General features: G+C 47.6%; 1 long non-coding RNA gene across 1 annotated transcript; it reads right to left on the minus strand.

Annotated features, from left to right (window-relative positions):
• Positions 1–2539: 2539 nt before the first annotated feature.
• On the minus strand, positions 2540–4099 carry LOC121825345 (uncharacterized). Its single transcript, XR_013047773.1, has 2 exons — positions 3532–4099; positions 2540–2868 (listed from the first exon to the last, which is right to left on the minus strand). It is a non-coding gene; the product is annotated as an uncharacterized LOC121825345 (long non-coding RNA).
• Positions 4100–16201: the final 12102 nt, after the last annotated feature.

Below are 16201 nucleotides of genomic sequence, written 5' to 3' on the forward strand. Positions count from 1 at the left end.
GAAATAGCAATGTGTGTGTGTGTGTGTGTGTTTGTGTGTGTGTGTGTGTGTGTGTGTGTGCTGAGTGAGTAGAGGCTAGACCCAATTCTCTCCAGCCACTCACCCTCCATGTGAACCAGGCTGGCTGCAGGAAGTAGATGCAGCCTGTTTCAGGGAACCCAAACAAGGCATGCTCCCTCCAATGGGATCATATGCCCTATCTGCTCCAGGCTGGCACTACACTTCCTGAGACGGTGATGAGAGGCTGTGCCATCAACACAGGATGACACATACGTGCTCCAGGGGCACAGCCAGCTGCTTGTCAGGTCCCTAGAACTGCTAACACTGTAACGTGTGGGGCAAACAGCAAATGGTCAAGAGCTCTCAGGAGGGGCCCATGCACACCACCACTGGCCAATCCTTAAAGGAGGCAGTTCGAGAAGCCAAGGAAATCGGTACATGTTCTAAAAGAGACAACATTGTAGCAGAATGACCCCTTCTTCCTTTTAAGATTAATTTATTTGATTTTATAGGCATGAGTGTTTTGCTTACATGTATGTGTGTGAACCATAGGCATGTCTGGTGCCCAGAGTGGTGAGAAGAGTCCACCAGATCCTCTGGAACTAGAGTTATGGTTGTGAGTAGCCATGTGGGTGCTGGGAATCAAACCTGGGATCTCTGCAAGAACAATAAGTGGTCTGGGCTGTTGAGCCATCTCTCTAGCACCTTTTCTCATTCCTTAATCCCATTTCTAGAAATAAATAGTAGTTTAACAGTAAAAGTTAGGACAGGTGAGACTGTTTCAATAAACAAACAAGCAAGCAAAGGTCCTGAGTCAGCTAGACTTTGAAATAGTATGTCACATGCCATGTAATGATGTCCAGTTCAATGACAGACCATAAATAGAACTGTGGTCTCCTAGTGTGCAAATGTAACGGAAAACTTTCCAATCTGTAGAGGCACACAACCCTCCCACACCTGAGGAGCATGGAGGAGCTTGGTGAGGCAGTTGGTGGATGCTCAGGGAAGAAGAGTCAGTTTTGTTTAGGAGTGTGGCGCTTTCTAGGTTGACCACACTCGTGTGGATGGCCCTACATTGGTGTGCTTATGAGCATCACTAATTAAAGCCAGTGGGTTATAAAAAAAATAAGAGAACATGAAGTTGGGAAGGGGATGTCAGAGGGATCTGGGAGGAGTTAAAAGGAAGGCATGAGGGTAAATATGATCAAAATATATTGCATATATACATGAAATTCTCAAGGAATAAATTTAAGAAATTAAAAATAATATATACATCCTATCATCTAGAGACACTGTAACAGTGCATTACTCATGGTTTGTGTCAGAACTGTGTTACGTACACACTCAGGACACAGGATCCTGCACAGTGTGTAACAGCAGAAAAACCACCTTGTTGAGTGACAGGTGACTGTCCCCTGCAGAAGATCAAATTCAAGAAAGAGTGTGTGGTGCTGTCCGAGGTACCAAGGGCAGTCTGGCGGCTTTACACAGAGCCAGTGTTTTGCCCTGGATAGGCAGGTGGTGGTCACAGTACATACCAGTGAAAATGTATGTTAAAAATAACACTTCTTTCATTTGCTCTTTCAAACACTCTGTTCTGGTTTAAAGCCTTTTTTTTTTTTAAATATGTAGAATCGGGGAATAAAGGTCTCTCATCAACACAGCTCAAACGGCTGTCAGAAACACTTTGTCCCACTGATGCTCTTTCTAACTATCCAGGAAACTCTCTCCTGCTCCAGTGTAGAAGTTCAAAGTCGGAGGTCTACAAGGACCAGCGGGAAAAGTTGGCGGCTGTAGTGTGGCAGTTTTAAGTACTGAGATGGCCCTGGGGGGAGGACACAGATGTTGTGGTGGAGACACACTAAAAGCATAGCAACCTCAGTCAAGAGGGGAAACTGCCCTTGTGCCCATCCAGGTGCCCAGTAAGACAGCCAGGTCCCACACGGGTGTTTTCGTAACTCAAGAGAAACTTTAAAAAAATCTCATTGCACCGGGCGGCAGCGGCGGCGCACGCCTTTAATCCCAGCACTCCAGAGGCAGAGCCAGGCAGATCTCTGTGAATTCAAGGCCAGCCTGGGCTGCAGAGCAAGATACAAGACAGCCACCAAAACTACACAGAGAAACCCTGTCTCGAAGAAAAAAAAATCTCATTGTTAAATTTTTAAAAGTTAGTTCAATCTTTACAATGCGCAATGTAAGCCAAAGTGAGTTTCCCACACTTCTACTTGGCAACCTGTTTCATAAAGACTTGTGATCTCGAACACTGATAGCTGCAAGATGTCAAGTAGGTATTCTTCCCATTTCTGATGGGGAAACTGAGGTACAAAACAAGAGTTAAGATTTTAGACTCCTGGGCCAGGGAGATGGCTCAGCAGATAAAAGGAGCTTGCGGCTAAACATGACCAACTGAGTCCTCTAACTACACAACGGAAGGAGAGAACAGATTCCCACAAGTTGCCCTCTTTACGTGTACTCAGAGGCATGCACATGCCCCTACACAAACATCTATGCACACGCAATAAATAAATAATTAAGTAAATGAATGTAATGTTTTAAAGATTTCAAATTATCTGGAGGAGTGTACAGCGGGACTCTGGTTGTCTGTCACCAAGTACAGCTACCTGTTTGGCAATCTGTTGCCTTGCAAATGCTTGGAAAGGAAACTCAATCTAGAAAAGAAATGTTTCACGGATTGAGAAAAGTTCCTGATGGACGTGCATCATAACAGCTGCTGGGCAGATGTCGGTCAGTGTGTTTCATGGTTCGTTATGAAAGCGGTAGGATATAATGACTTTAATCAAATCAGCTTTGAATGTACTAACAAGCAGCATGCTGGCCATACGGTGTTCTCAGGCTCAGTTTAATTATCTGTAAAAAGAAAAACAACAACAAGAAAAATAATATAACAACACTTGCTAGGGAGATCTGTGCTAACATACTGTACCTCATCCATATGTATATAATATGTATATTATATGTATATGTATATACAGATCATGATGTATATATGCTATATCAGTTGATACAGAAGATATAAAGACATACAGCCATCCCTCTGTATCTATTACTATGGATCAGGCAGCTACAAATTGCATGCTTCGTCATTAAGCCTACAATAGTCACAACAGTAGTATGTGTACACGCTCGTGTGCAGACTGATTTCTTGCCATTGTCACCTAAGCAGGACATTACAACAACACTTTACTCATCATTTACCTTGCTTTAGGTGCTATAAGTAACCAGGGATGACTGAAAGTCTACAGTAAGATGTGCACAGGTGTATTCATGCACTATTCCATTTGAGATGAGATGTGAGCATCTGTGGAGTTGGGAACCCCTGGGGCAAGGGACACCTAGAACAAGTCACCTGCAGAAGCTGAGGGACAACTGTATTCACATTTCTATAATGTCCACGATCATCATGATATGACAATGACAGAAGACTATAAGGGAATCAGGAAAGGTTGAATGAATGAGTCACAAGTTTGGGAAGCTACCTGGATTGAACTGGAATCTAGTTCTGCTACTTACCAGCCAGCTACCCAGGAATATTTAAACTCTTTGATCAATAATGCCTATGCCTTTGTGAGCAGTTTTAAAGATTAAATATAATAATTGGGTATCATGGTATGCCAGGCACTATCGCAAGTCTCTCACAGCTTTTGTGCATTTGATGCATGCAGCAGGCTCAGCATTGAATGGACTCTAGTCTGTGCTCAGCAAACAGTGGAGAGTGTTGCTATTAACGTCACTCAGGAGACTTTGTGAGCATAATGGAGTAAATGGCGGGGTAAAGGTGTAATTAAGTAGGTTAATCAAAGACTTCGGCGTACATGAAGAAAATATTGGGTAACAGGCAAGAGCCAAAAGATGAAAAGCCAAAACAAAACACAGTTGTGGAGGCTGCAGGCTCCAAACACACAAAATAAAAGGGGAAAACACCCAGATTCTAGTTTAGTTTCTTCTGGAAAGACCATTTTCAGTCTGTTCTCGGTATCTGAGGTTAGTGATAGCTTACCCAACCAGAAGTCAAAGATGTGCTCAACACATCACAGTCGTTGCTAGTGACTACCAGGAATGCTGTGGGAAAGGATTATGAGTTGAGCACATTCCTGTAATCTCAACACAAAGGATGTGGAGTCAGGAGGATCAGAAATTCAAGGTCATCCTTGACCACAAAGCAAATCGAAGGCCAACCTGGTTTAATGAGATTTTTGTCTCAAAATCAAATAGTAAAGTAATTCTGAGATCTCACATCTGAGCTTAAAGAGAATGAGTGGCATGATTGATTAGTAATGTCTGCCTTGGGCGGAGTAAGGAGAAAAGTCACAAACATACATCATGATATGATAGCCATCCCTAAAACCTTATCACATGAGGGATGTTAGGAAGGAAACAACTGAAATAATTCGCTACCCTAAATAAATTCTGTAATACAAAATATAATTATCTTCAAGATGTTACAATCAAGTACATATTTTCAGTAAGAGCTTGGTCTCTTTAATAACAGACACAACACATCCAAAATAGCTTTTCTCGCTGTGGCAGTGGGGGCGTGAACTAGGCCACCCCTGAATTCCTCTCAGTCCTGCACTTTCAGGGCAGTGTGACCATGCTGTCCCAGCTGTGTTCCTGGTAGCTCAGCCTTTCCCAGCAGCTTTGCTTTGAAGATGCCATGAATATTTAAATATACTCTAGGCGAAGCATTTTTCACGATTCTCAATTTTCCCACAGACCAGAGGTGGTTTTTATTTGTACAAAGTTCATTTTTGAGATGTGTGGAGAGCATATAGATGCATTTGAACCCACGGGCATCGTGTTAGATACACACATTCAGACCTTCAGGTCACGTGCATATAAATTCCTTCCCTCAGCTCTTGACTCTCAGCTCTGAGGTCAAAGTCGCCAGATGAAGGCCATTGGCGTAACTTCTGGGTCCAAATTAGTAGCTTTGAAATAAGTTTGTGTACTGAATCCTTGGAAACGATCTACTCATGCTTCTTCTGCTGTGATTCATAGGCCATGACCTCAGGACCACGTGACTGAGAACAGCCAATGTCCCTCCCCCTCAGCTATCTTGATGAGCAAGGGGCTGAATGAGTCACAGGGGGTCTGGAGGGGAACAGGTAATTAAGGAATTAAAAGGTTGAGGTAGGGCATTGGTTAAACACATATATCTGTTTTTCTCTTTTTTTGTGTGTGTGTGAAATCTCACTAAAACGAATGTAAAGTTATAAAAGAGATCTTTTATAACTAGAATGAAGGGGGCCGAAAAGGAAAAAATCAATTCTAGAATCTAAAAGCGACTATTAAAAGCACAACCGAATCTTCAGCGGACAGGGTGGCAAGCTGAGAAGGTTCCAAGACCATCTAGAAATATAAGTATGGGAGGCCAGGAGCAGCACTATGCAAAGCAGATGCATAGCGTGTGTGAGGCCCTGGGATCAACATCCAGAGCAAAGCAAAAGGGGGGGGGGTGCTGGGCAGATGCTTCATCAGAGCGTGTACTGCTCTTGCACAGGATGGGAGTTCAGTTTCCAACACTCCAACACATTGGGAAGGGGGTGCTCACAACCACCTATAACTGCAGCTCCAGAGGATCCAATGTCCTCTTCTAGTGACTATGCGCACCTGTATGTACACACACACACACACACACACACACACACACACACACACACACACATAAAAATAAAGTAAATCTTTAAACAAAAGAAAGGGCCAGGCATGATGGTGTGAAGTTTTAAACCCAGCACTCGGAAGGGCGAGGCAGGCAGATCTCTGTAAGTTCGAGACCAGTCTGGTCTATAAAACTGAGTTCCAGAATAGGCAAGGCTGTTACACAGAGAAACCCTGCCTCGAAAAGAAGGAGGAGAAAGAGAAAGGGAGAAGAGAGAGAAAAGAAGTGGAGGTTAAAAATGGTTTCTAGGGGCTGGAGAGATGGCTTAGTTGTTAAGAGCACTGACTGCTCTTCCAAAGGACCCAGGTTCAATCCCCACCACCCACATGGCAGCTCACAACCGTCTGTAACTCCAGTTCCAGGGGATCTGACACCCTCACACAGACAAACACACAGGCAAAACACCAATGCACATTTTTTAAAAAGTGGTTTCTAGAAATTGTTTCAATGGAAGTAAAAAAAAAACTCAGAAAATAAACTGGCAAGCTCTCTCAGAACATGGAATAATAAGTCAAAGGGAAAGAAAATATTAAATGACGTGAAATGTAACGATTGATACAAGTATCCTATCTGGGAAGAGAATCTCAGTGAGGGGTTTCCTAAACCTGTGAGCATGGCAGCTAGGGACTGTCTTGATGAAGTTACTTGATATAGGAAGACATGCCCACCATGGGTGGCAGCATTCCCTGGGTCTGGGTCCCAGGCTGTTTAAGAGTGGAGAAACAGCTGAGCAGTAGGCATGCATCATCCATCTCTCTCTGCTCTTGGCTGTGGATGTCACGTAAGTGGGTGCTTCATGTTCCTGTGGCCTCTGACATCCATACAGCGGTGGACTGTCAATGATCTAGAATTTGGGGCTAAAATTAGCCTTTTCTCACTTAGGTTGTTTTGTGTCGGAGTATCGTATCACAGCAACAGAGATTAAACTGGGACACCCCTGCTCGCCTGGAACACACAGTTCTCCTGCCTTGGGCTCTGGGGTGACAGTTCAGAGCGGTTATAGCTCCCCCAGAAGAAGGTGGGGTGCCTTTAAGAAGAGCACAGTTCGGTGACCATGGCCCAGGGCCACTCAGGTGGCAGGGGGTCCCACAATGAAGAAGTGACCGGGGCTAGAGGATCCATTTCCAAAGCAAATGACTGGGTCCTTACTGCTCTTGATGAGGAGCCTCCGTTCCAAGCTGAACACCAACTGGAGACCTTGGTTCCTTGACATGGGTGCCTCTGAGTCCTATTTAACATGGGAGCATACGCTCCCAGAGCAAGTGACCCAAGCCAAGGCAGAGGCCCTTGAGATCTCAACCTCAGAAACAATCCCATCATTTCCGGGCTAACAAGAGAGCTGATGGTGCAAGGGTGTAGCTGCCATCTTGCAAGTTGGCCCCACATGCATACATACGGTTGTCCTTCAGTGTTATGGAAGCATTGGCTATACGACATCCCCCCAGCCCCCACCAGATGCCAGAATCTGTGGTGACCCAAGACCCTGGTATAATTAGCATAGCATTTGCATATAACCTCCACACATCCTCCAGTCTGTTCTCAATCACTTCACAGTTGCTTAGAATACTAGACACAAGGAGCAAGCTAGTTAAATACTTACTATGTTGTTTGAGGGCCAGGATACCAAGACTGCACAAAGCCTAACAACTACCTTCTCCCCTTGCGGTTCAGGGTGGACCGCGGATTCCATGGATATAGAGGCTACTGTATTCCCAGGACATAAAGGAAATACATTAAAAAACACAAGTTCCTAGAACTGGGACATTTCTAACAGCTCAGTACCACGGGCACACACCAAGGCCAATCGTTGTAAGGTTTCAAGATACTGAGTCCTTTAAGCTCCTGGAGACGTGACAAAGTCAGGCCAAAACGGCTGATAATTGGGATGGATTCTGACTTCTTGAGGAAATCCTGGAAGCCGTAAGCATTGCCTTCAAATCCTAAAGGTAAATGGCTCCCAGGCTAAAATTAAACCGGCCGGAACGGATAGCACTGGAGAGGCACGGGCCAGATTTTAAAAGCTGAAGATGGATTCGAAGTACGCACCCTCCCCCCCCCCCCCCCCCCCGATGACTCAGGAGCACAAAGGACTTCTAGAAATGGAAGGGAAGGAGAGCAGAGCTCAGAGAAACACACGGAGCGTTAAGCTGGTATGAGGCTTTTCAGTTCTCCAAACCTGAGACTGTCCCCCCACCAGCCGGACTTTCAATTAAGCAGGAACAGAAGAGAGGCATCTGCAACCCAGCTTTGGGAGGTACCAGCAAGTGTGTCCTATACAAACACAGGAAGACAGACAGACAGACAGACAAGAAATGGAAGCTACAGATGCAATGAAGGCTGAAAGGGCCTGCAGGGGGATGGCTGTGGGCCAGGCCAGGGGAGCAGGGTCTGCGGGGAAGAGGGATTTCGATGCTCAGAGGAGACCTTGCGCAGCGCATGTCTTTTGAAGGAACTTAATCAGTTGGCAACGAGTCTGGAGTCGGATTAGTCCTATGCACGTAAGACAGCCAAGCAAATGACAAGAAGAAAATGATAATATAACTATTAACTCGGGGGGGGGGGGGGAGGCTGTCAACAGCAATTCTAGTTTACAGTACAAGAGAGCTGTGACTGTGACTAGATTATAGTCACAGCAATGTAAACACTGAATGTCAACCTAAGTGGCGGGTTGACTATGAGAGTGGGGGTGGCTTCCACGGCGGAAAAGGTGATGCCAGGCCCCAAAACACCCGCTTTCATGGCAGACTACCAAGAGTCAGATGCGAAACGCCACGGCGACCAGCTCCATAGTGCAGTGACCTCCAGCAGGTGAAGGGGAAAACCTGATCCCTAGATGTGGTGGCCAAAAGTGTCTGGAAGCTTCTAAGTGCGCTCGCCTCATTTTGTCTTGAAAGAGATTCAGGGCTTGGGGTGTAGCTTATGATAGAATACTGGGCCAGCACACGTGAAGCCCTGAGTTCAAGCCCCGGCACTGCATGAAGCCAGGTGTGCTGGTGTGTGCCCCCGTAAGCCCAGGACTCAGAGGTGGAGGCAGGGGGATCAGAAGTTCAAGGTTAGTCTTGGCTACATAGTGAGTTTGAGGCCGCTCTGGGCTACATGAGACCCCCTTAGAGGGAAAGGGAGGGAGGGGGAGGGGGAGATGGAATGGAGGGAGGAGGCAAGGAGAGGACAGGGAGAGAGGCACCAGGATAAATGACAAGGATGAAGCCGAACACCTATTTCATTTCGCCAGGCATCTAATGGGCACCTGCAGCACACTAGGAAGAGAGAAAACGGTTCACGTCACAGGGTGTTAGAGAAAAAGAGAAACGCCCACGCTGTCTGTGTCCTCCCTGGAACGTGGTAACGCGGTTTCCTCAGCCCACCCAGGGACATAGCCGTTAAAATAAGATAAACCGGGGGCAGGACATCGACTTGCCTCGAATGACTCAAGACTTGTGACTAGTGGCTGTCACTGGCCTTTCCTGGGTAAAACAGCTGTGGGAAATCGGCTAGGGCTTAGCCTCAAGCCCCTTCACTCCCGAGGGCCCTGCCAACTCTAACCCATCCTTCCTTCCAACCAATGTCATCTTAGTTTTAAATAACTCACTGGGTCCAATCAGTGCTGCCCATTTGCACCTGGGTTAGAGCCTACCCCCAGGTGTAAATGCAACCTACCAATGGCTACACACACACACACTCCCCAAATTAAATCCCCTCCCCCCCCCCCCCCGCAGCCCTTCAGGCAACCACACTGCTGTGGGTCCAGGAATGCAACGGCCATGTCACCTGTACAGAGGAGAGCATTCACTGGTCTCCTCCCATCCTCTGGGAGAGCCCCTCCCAGAACCGTGGGCAGGGGCCGGGGAGCCCTAACCCTAGATGTCCCACTGAATGCTGGGCACTCGTCACTACTTCCCGTCACTTTGACCAGTTTCAGTCTGTCTTAACCGATGCCCACATCAAAACGCAGCTTCTCCAACGGAGGCTAGGAGCAGCCCGGAGCGATACGTCCCACGGTTACTATTCAGAAGGGTTTGGGGATTTCTCCAAAATCACACAGCTTCTAAAAAAAGAGCTGAAATTCAAGGCCAGCTTTTCAGGCCCCAGCCGAGGGAACAGTCTTGAGGCTGGACCTGTCTTCTGTTTAAGCTCGGATCTGGGTCCTAGCTATTGTCCAGCCATAGTTGACCCCTTTGTGATCAGACAAGCCCCTCTCCTGCTGCTCCCCACCCCCACCCCGGCCTGGAAACAGGAGTAGGACACCCGCTTAGGTGGCAACAAAGAGTCCCTTGCGCTCTGGCAGGATGTGTCAGGAAGGGGAGGGCCCATGGGTAGACACCATATGAATGGAGTGACAGGCACACCTTCCTCTTCCATGCCTCAGTTTCTCCCTTGGACACAGATTGCCCGGCCTTGTGTAGTAAATAAGACCACCGTGGGAAAGCTGGGCGGTGGTGGCACACACCTTTAATCTCAGCACTCGGGAGGTAGAGCCAGGTGGATCTCTGTGAGTTCAAGGCCAGCCTGGTCTACAAGGTGAGTTCCAGGACAGGCATCAAAACTACAGAGAAACCCTGTCTCAAAAAAATAAAAACAAAAAAAAAAAAAAAAAAAAAAAAGACCACATGAGAAGCCGCACACATGGAGGAACACAGTCAGTATCAATAAAGTCAGTCTCTTTTCAATGCCTATATTGATAGATTTCATCTAACGCATTTGGAATCTCGGGGGAGAGCTGTGTGTTGGAGAGGGAGGCGGACAGACAGACAACTGTCTAACAGGACAGGCGCTGCCGCCCTTCATTGGTTTTACACACGCGTTAGTGTGCAGAGACTTTCAGGGGCATGTAAGTGTGAAATTGGAAAGTCACTGCAGGGCCGCCATGAGCCGCTGCCCCGGGGGACATAAAGGGGAGGAGTGTGAGCAGCTGAGCCAGGGAGAGAAAGGAGAAAGGGAAGAGGTGGGAGGGAGACAGGAGAGTCCAACGGAAAAGAAAAAGATACCCGCCGCAGGACAAGCTGATTCTGAAGTTCCAAGATGGACTGCGGGAGTACTACCAAATGCGTGTTCTGGGGCTTTAAATGTGGCCTGTACTCACTCGCCTCTACCTGCCAGCCTCGCCTTCCTCTGACCCAATGGAAGACCTGAGAACACATGAGTGGACTTCAATCAAGGCCATTTGCAGAGAACTCGGCCCCTAAGGCATGTGGTCCTCTGGATGGTGATGACTTGATCAAGCCAGTCAAAAGTCCAGCAGGGAGAGAGGAGGGGTCCCCTGGGCTCTGAGAGGGGTCCTTCTCAGAGGAGCTATTGGCAGTGGAAGATGCTGAGGAAGAAGAGTCACAGTCCTTGGGGGAGGTGTGTGGCCACTGGTAAACGGTCGCACACCTATGCACATAGGGGCAGGGCTTGACTCAGGTTATTAATGACAACTTTAAAAAGGATGATGTGAGGCAGGGAGGGAGGTGGGAGACCTAGGAGGTGGCGGGTGGACATGAACAATACATATCGTATGAACGTACGGAGGTTTCAAAGAATACAAAATAATATTTTAAAAGGAGGGTGATGGTTTTCATTTCAAGTAGAAGAAAATAATTACCTCGGAATGATTGCACTTGACCAAAGATGACTATGGCCAAGGTCCCTGTCCTGCTGGGGTGACAGTGAGCCTCTCACCAGAAGCCCTAGGACAGAGACTCTTTGCTCTGAACGCTATGGAAACAATCGGCCTGTGCTGAGAATTTACTGTGGTCCCAAACACCACTCTCCCCATGGTAAATCAGCTCTGAGGAAAAGGGGCCATCAATGGTCATCTCCATCTGATAGAAGCCAGAAATAAGTAACAGGGTGGGGAATAGAAGCCAAGGTCCACCGCGGATTCAAGGATGCAAGCAAGGCATTCACTGCTAAAACCAGAAAATGCCCAGGCATGTCGGTAGAGGGCATCCTAACGCCAACGCACACAGACACCAAGTAAATGCCGCAAGGTTGGTAACTGTCTCTGCCAGGCTTGTGAACTCCGGACTCCATTCACTTCAACCACCGCACTGAAGGGGCAAAGCCACAGAGGCCACAGTGAGGCAGATACAGAACGGGATGTGCCCTGTGCCGTCCGGCAGATCCAGCACCTGCAGGTCCCAGTGATCATCCCTCCCACATTCTAGGGATGTCACCACCTCTCCTTAGCCATCTGGCCTCGGGTGTTTAGTGTTGCTGGGCCTTGGTTGCTTTCATGAAGCAACTGGCCATGTTAAGTCGGGGATGGCAAACTGAATGGTTTGTCCACAAGCAAACAAAATCAACCGGAGGGCCTAGGGAGGTAGCCCAGTTGGGAGGTTCACCAATGTGCTCCAGCCCCGGGCTAGAACCCCTCAGTCCTTTATAGACCTGCTGCGGAGGTGCACGCCTTGCAATTCCAACACTCGGGAGTCAAGGCAAGAGGGTCTAACGTCCGAGTCTGCTACACTACAGTGGCTGACCCCACAGCCCTGAGGACACGGGCCGCACAGGTTGGACTCAGAGGGTTAAGAGGGAAAGAGGACATGAATTTGGGGGAGTAGGGAGGTGGGGGAAGAGCCAACTCCACAACTGTTCTCTGACCAGCACATGCATGTCATGGCATGCACACATGTACGATGATGATGATGATAATAATAATAATAATAGGGCTGGAGAGGTGGCTCAGAGGTTAGGAGCATTGGCTGTTCTTCCAGAGGTCTTGAGTTCAATTCCCAGCAACCACATGGTGGCTCCCAACCATCTATAATGAGATCTGGTGCCCTCTTCTGGAATGTAGACAGAACACTGTATGTGTAATAAATAAATAAATCTAAAAATAAATAAATAAATAAATAAATAATAATAATAATAATAATAATAATACTCAGTGAGGTCACCCTTCCAGTTGTGTCTAAACTATACCCTCTCACCCCTGTGACCAGGCCTCCACTGATGTGATCATGTGATCTCGTGGCTGGCAGCTTTACTCTCATGGCCTCTGAGTGCCAAATGCTGCTCCCTTCTGACGTCATGTCATGGCTATTCTTCTGACGTCGCGTCATGTCTATTGTGGTTCTTTTTCTGTTGCTGTGACGGAACAAATAGCCAAAAGCAACTTGAGGAGAAGAGGGTTTATTTGGCTTACATAGTCTAATTACAGCCCGTCCACTGGGGGAAGTCAAGGCAGGAGCTGAAACAAAGGCCATGAAGGGAAGCTGCGTACTGCCGTACTGCCGGTGACTTTGCTCAGTCTTTCTTTTACCTGCCCAGGGATGGCAACACCCACGGTGAGCTGGGCCCTCCCCCATGGATCACTAATTGACAAAGCACCTCACAGCTGGATCTCCTGGAGGCATTTCCTCAACAGAGGCTCCTTCCTCTCTGAGGACTCTAGCTCGGGTCAAGTTGACACACAACACCAGCCAGGACAACTGATCCCTCATTAGCTTGACACACAATCACATCGTTATTAAGCCACAGCCCCTCCTTATTCATCCCCAAGACCTCACAATAAAAACATAAGTAACTTTAGAAGTCCCACAGTCTTCACAAACTCAAACATATTAAAATCTCAGTCCCTTTAAAATAGCCAATCTCTATTTTTTAAAGATGTATTTATTTATTATATACACATGTATTCCTGCAGGCCAGAAGAGGGCACCAGATCTCATTTCAGATGTTTGTGAGCCACCATGTAGTTGCTGGGAATTGAACTCAGGACCTCTGGAAGAGCAGTCAGTGCTCTTAACCTCTGAGCCATCTCTCCAGCCCTGCCCGTTTCTTTTAAAATCCATGATCTTTTAAAATTCAAAGTCTCTCAAATGTGGGCTCCAGTAAAATACTTTTTTACTTCAAGAGGGAACAATCAGGGCAGTCACAATTGAATCAAAGCAAAACCAGATTCTAACCATCCAATGTCTTTTGGGCTCCTCCAGAGGACCTGGGTCACTTCTCTGGCTCCGCCCTCTGCAGCACACACAGCTTGTCTTCTAGGCTCTGGCTGGCTCCACTCCACTGCCGCTAGTATTCTTGATGGTTGTCCCACGGTACTGGCATCTCCAAAATGCTGGGGTCTCTGCTGCAACAGGGCTGCACTTTCACCAATGGCCTCTCATAGGCTGTTTTCATGGTGCCAAGCCTCAACTTCTTCCTTCAGTCCTGGGCCTTCAACTTCCACCGAGGCTGCACCTTCACCAATGGCCTCTCCTGGTCTCTCAGGACCACCAGTCCAGGGATGGCACCACCCATCACGGGCTGGGCCCTCCCCCATTGATCACTAACTGAGAAAATGCCTCACAGCTGGATCTCCTGGAGGCATTTTCCTCCACTGAGGCTTGTAGCATGAATCCTAATTGGTCTTAACAATAAAAACCCGGAAGCCGGGCGGTGGTGGCGCACGCCTTTAATCCCAGCACTCGGGAGGCAGAGCCAGGCGGATCTCTGTGAGTTCGAGGCCAGCCTGGGCTACCAAGTGAGTTCCAGGAAAGGCGCAAAGCTACACAGAGAAACCCTGTCTCGAAAAACCAAAAAAAAAAAAAAAAAAAAAAAAAACAATAAAAACCCGGAGTCAGCTATCAGGGTGAAAGCTGAAAGATCAGAGAAGCAGAACAGCCAGCCACTAGAAAGACTTCTTACCTCTAGGAATCCCCAGACTGAAAGGGCCTAGCTCCTGTCTCCTCCCACCTTATATTCCTCTCTGTGTCCACTCATCACTTCCTGTCTCCACCTCCCTAGTGCTGGGATTAAAGGTGTGTGCCACCACTGCCTGACCTCTATGGCTAACTAGTGGGTGACTTTGCCCTCTGATCTTCAGGCAAACTTTATTTGTTAGATCACACACAAAATATCACAGCAGAGGCTCCTTCCTCTCAGATGACTCTAGCTTGTGTCAAGTTGGCATAAAACCAGCCGGTACAGCAGTTATTAGAAAAACTGTGTCTTCTGGAAAGATCCTAAAGCAATTGTATTCCTAGTGTCAATGATGCGTCCAGAGCAAATGGTCCCTCTGTCTTCCTTCATTCCACCCAGAGTCTGCTCAAAGTGCCGGCAAGGTGCTTATCTGCCTCAGCTGGAGCCTGGAGTCTCCATCCTTCAGAGGTCAGAAGCATCTCTACCTCTGCCTGGAGACTGCCAACCTAAGCACGGCACCGTCCGATGGAACTGAGACTTGAAGCAGGGAGTCAGGACTGGGGTGTCCTTCCGTTCTCCCATGACAGTATCTCCACAGGAAGACAAGGCAAGAGAAAGCTCACATAACAGAGAGCATCCAGGCACAGGATGTCCAGCTCTCCATGCGGCTGACTGAGCTCTGGGTTTCATGGAAACTCGGTTAATTCACCAGCCTGGAATCTGGAAGCACAAAGTCCTTCGCCAACTACCTCATTAAATGAGAAAGTCCCCAGAAGAAGAAAAAAAAAGTTTTTTGGTTTTTGTTTGTTTGTTTTTAAAAAGAGAGAGAAAGTCCCTTCCATAAGGTTTCAGTACTCCTGGTATACACAAAGGTACTCAGGCTTTATCCACCCAGGTAACAAGCAGGAGGGTAAGTGGTGGTAGATTTACCCACTGGGTTATGTCCTTTCCTGCCGGCTCTGGCATTTCTGGTGTATCTTTGCCCCATACTGGGTGTCCGGCTAGAGCTATGGGAGGACACAGATTAGCCAGCTCATCACTACCGTAACATGGCATCTAAGCTGAGCAACTTAACAAGAAGAAACATTTGTTCAGGCTCAGTTGCGGGCATGGGAGTGGGGTGTCAGTCCATGGCCAATCACCTGTGGTCGAAGTGGGACGGGCACTAGCCTAGCATCCTTCCATCCCTTTCAAGGACTCACCCACAATGACCCAAGACCTCGCCCTGGGAACCACCCCTTAAAAAACCCCACTGCCCCTCAGCAGAACACAGCTGTGGCCAAAGCCTTTCACATTTCAGATCCAAAGTACAGGAACCAAGGAGCCTGGAGGCTACAGTGATTAAGACAGAAGACTGGATTGTGAAGAGTTGGAACTGGAAGTTGACAATGTCACCACGGTTTTCCACCCGAGCCAACTGTCTCTCATCTCTGACTGTGGGTTACCGCCCCAATCACAGAATTTGAGGGGCAGCACCCCTCCCTGTGTTTCACAAATGAGGAATGAACAGAGGGCTCCCAGAGCTTTTCAGCATCACGCCAGAACATCCACGCTCTCCCCCAAACTCCCGGCCCGGGATCAATGGAAGGAAAACCTAAAACACAACTGGATCACTTGGCAAGTCAACCGATCCAACAGTCTTCGCAGAGGCTTTCTCTTGGAAAGTTTATTATTCAAAAGCTAGCTCTGTGAGTTCCAGGACAGCCAGGGTGACACAGAGAAACCCTGTCTCAAAAAACCAAAAAACAAACAAACAAAAAAAAAAAAACCCTATACTTTTAAAATTATTTTCACAATTGACATTTACCTCTCAGAACATTGAGGTGGCAGCCACTAATGGCACTAAATGAGGTCCACCAGCTGCTTGCAATGGCTGCCGATCTACCTTGAATTTAAAATGGTTTGGGCTCT

Source organism: Peromyscus maniculatus, chromosome 23, assembly GCF_049852395.1.
Source record: "Peromyscus maniculatus bairdii isolate BWxNUB_F1_BW_parent chromosome 23, HU_Pman_BW_mat_3.1, whole genome shotgun sequence".
Lineage (NCBI taxonomy): Eukaryota > Metazoa > Chordata > Mammalia > Rodentia > Cricetidae > Peromyscus > Peromyscus maniculatus.